The sequence below is a fragment of the Cnephaeus nilssonii genome, assembly GCF_951640355.1.
Source record: "Cnephaeus nilssonii genome assembly, chromosome: 3".
Classification (NCBI taxonomy): Eukaryota; Metazoa; Chordata; class Mammalia; order Chiroptera; family Vespertilionidae; genus Cnephaeus; species Cnephaeus nilssonii.
This window is the reverse complement of record NC_137074.1, coordinates 105,741,339-105,744,987: the sequence shown is the minus strand read 5'-3', so window position 1 is coordinate 105,744,987 and position 3,649 is coordinate 105,741,339.

Here is a 3,649-nt window from a genome sequence, read left to right as displayed (position 1 = left end):
TGTCAGCGGGTGCGAGCAGGGATGGCGCTGTCAGCATGTCAGAGGGGCAGTGGTGGGAGTGGGACTGCCACCAGACAGAGGACCAGGGGCTGTGGTGGGAGGTACCGTGCAGGGAGCAAAGGATGGCCTGAGATCCGCCCCTGTGCCCACTGCATCCTCCCAGCTCACAGTTCCTTTCAAGGTGCACTAATCTGTGCACTGGGCCCCTACTTTATATATATAAAGGCAGTGTTTATTAAAATACATTTCAGAAGACTAGAAGATGGTGGCTTGCAGGATAGCAGTGAGGAAGAGAGTGTGAGTGAATGAGTGAGAGAGCAAAAGGAGAGTGTGTGGACGTGTGTGTGGGGGGGTGTGAGTGAGGGACAGTTAGATTCTGCTGGGCTTTTGGGAGCTGGCAGACCAGGCTCCCCTAGCCAGGTAGCCTCCACCACCACTGCAGTCTCTCCCAGGACAGGAAGCTCTGCTACAGAGGCCATATCATCTTAAAGGGGAGAGCTGAAATGACTGGGATCCCAGCCTCACCTCCACCCAGGTTGCTCTCAGAAACCACCATGGACCATACAGCCACTCTGGTCAAGGACATGCTGCCTCAGCTATGGACCCATGAACACCAAGACTCCAACCTCCCCAGCTGTGGGCTCCATGAGTTCCAGAGCATGCTCCCCTCTTATAGGCCAGACACTTTAGCCCTAAGCACCATGACCTTGTACAAACAACCAAGCTTTACACAATAACCCTGGATGCTAGCTGCCACCAAGCCTGACACAGCAATCCCAGGTGCCACAACAGAGCATGAGCAGCCAAGCACTATGCAGCAACACCAGATGACTCACATAGCAACTCCAGATGCCAGAAGTCTGGGTGCCACAACCTTGTGAATCACCACCAAATCTGATGCATCAACCCTGGACCTGGTGTCCATGTGACCCACTGTCAAGCCCACTGCTGCAGCCACAGGCCTATTGAGACTCGATGCTTAGATCCTTCAGAGAGAGCAAAAACCGGAAGTCAAAGAAACAACCCCCAAAGAAAAGGAGGATTCACCAGAAAAGGAAATAAATAAAATGGAGGCATGCAATTTGTCAGAAAAAGAATTCAGAATAAGGGCCATGAAATTCATAAACCATTTGGATGAGAAAATCAAAAACTTATGTAAGAATCAAGAGGAAACAAAGAGTGATATAGTTAAAATAAAAAACACTATGGAAGGTTTCAACAGTAGACTACAAGAAGCAGAGGACCAAATGAGTGAATTAGAAGACTGGGCAGCAAAACACATCCAATCTTAACTGCATTTGGAGAAAAAATTAAAAGGTAAGAGGAGAGCCTCAGGGAGATTTATGACAACATGAAATGAGGCAACATACATATAATAGGGGTGCCAGACTGACAAGAAGAAGAGCAAGGGTTAGAAAACCTACTGGAAGAAATAATGTCAGAAAATTTCCCTGATTTGGGAAAGAAGAAAGTCACACAAGCAAAGAGAGTTCCAAACAAGATGAACCCAAAAAGACCTATGCCAAGACACATCATAATTATGTTGGCAAATGTTAATGACAAAGAGAGAATTGTAAAGGCTACAACAAGGGATCTCCCATTAGATTATCAGATAATTTCTCAACAGAAACACATCAAGCCAGAAAGGAATAGAAGGAATATATAAAGCAATGCAGGGCAGGGGACTAAGTCCAAGAATACTCTAACCACCAAGGCTATCATTCAAAATTAAAGGGGAAATCAGGAGCTTCACAGAAAAAAAAAAAAAAACTAAAGGAGTTTATCACTACCAATCCAGCAAGGCAAGAAATACCCAAGGGACTATTATAAAAAGACTAGAGGCCCGGTGCACAAAATTCATGCATGGGGAGGTGTGACCCTCAGCCCAGCCTGCACCCTCTTCAATCTGGGACCCCTACCGGGATCAGGCCTAAACAGGCAGTCGGACATCCCTCTCACAATCCAGGACTGCTGGCTCCCAACTGTTCGCCTGCCTGCCTTCCTGATTGCCCCTAACCGCTTCTGCCTGCCAGCCTGATCACTCCCTAACCACTCTGCTGCCAGCCAGATTGATGCCTAACTGCCCCCCTGCCAGCCTGAGACCAATGGACCAGAACAGATAACCCAAAAATCGACCAAAGCCACTATGCTCAATTAATATTTGACAAAGGAGGCAAGGGCATACAATGGAGTCAAGACAGTCTCTTTAATCCAGTGATGGGCAACCTTTTGAGCTTGGTGTGTCAAACTTCGCCAGAAAACTGAGCATAACTTGGGTAGTGTGTCACTTTGAGGAAAAAACATTATTTCGCAAATGTTTCATCCTCAGGAGCAGCAAATGTTTCATCATCGGCATGCGGCCACCTCAGCGGCCGCGTGTCATCAAAAATGGCTACACGTGTCAGTGCTGACACGCGTGTCATAGGTTCGCCATCACTGCTTTAATCAATGGTGCTGGGAAAATTACACAGATACATGCAAAAAATAAAAGTAGACCACCAACTTACACCATACATAAGTATAAACTCAAAATGGATAAAGGACTTAAACATAAGACAGGAAAGAATAAAAATCTTAGAAGAATCCATAGGCAGCAAAATATCAGACATATATCATAGTAATATCTTTACCAATACAGATCCTGGGGCAATGGAGACTAAGGAGAAAATAAACAAATGGGAGTAGATAAAATTAAAAACTTCTGTACAGCAAAAGAAACTATCAACAAAACAACAAGAAAGCCCACTGGATGGGAGAACATATTTGCCAATATTATCTCTGATAAGGGTTTGATATTCAAAATTTATAGGGAACTCACACAACTTAACAAAAGGGAGTTAATCTAATCAAAAATGGTCAAAGGACCTAAATAGACACTTTTTGAAAGAGGGCATACAGAAAGCCAAGAGACATATGAAAACATCCTCAAAATTACTAATCATTTGAGATATGCAAATGAAAATGACAATGAGGTACCATCTCACACCTGTCAGAATGGCTATCATCAAAAAAAGCAATGAATGACAAGTGCTGGTGACTGGTGACAATGCGGAGAAAAAGGAACCTTCTTGCACTGCTGGTGGGAATGCAGACTGGTGCAGCCACTGTGGAAAACGGTATGGCGTTTTTTCAAAAAATTAAAAATGGAACTGCCATTTGACCCAGGAATTCCACTTCTAGGAATATAGCCCAAGAAAACAGAAACACCAATCAGAAAGGATATATGCACCCCTATGTTCAGAGCAGCACAACTTACAATAGCTAAGATTTGGAAACAGTCTAAGTACCCATCAGCAGATGAGTGGATTAGAAAACTGTGGTACATCTACACAATGGAATTCTACGCTGCTGTAAAAAAGAAGGAATTCTTACCATTTGCAACAGCTAAGTGAAGTCAGTCAGAGAAAGATAAATATCACACAATCTCACTCATTTGTGGAATATAATGAACAACATAAACTGATGAACAAAAATAGAACCAGTGTCATAGAAGCATGAAACAGACTGTCCAACCTTTGAGGGAAGAAAGGGGGTGAGAGGGTAAGAGATCAACCAAAGGACTTATATGCATGCATAACCAATGGACACAGGGAAGGTGAGGGCATGTGCTTTGGGGTTGGGGCAGCCGGGGAGAGGTCAATGGGGGAAA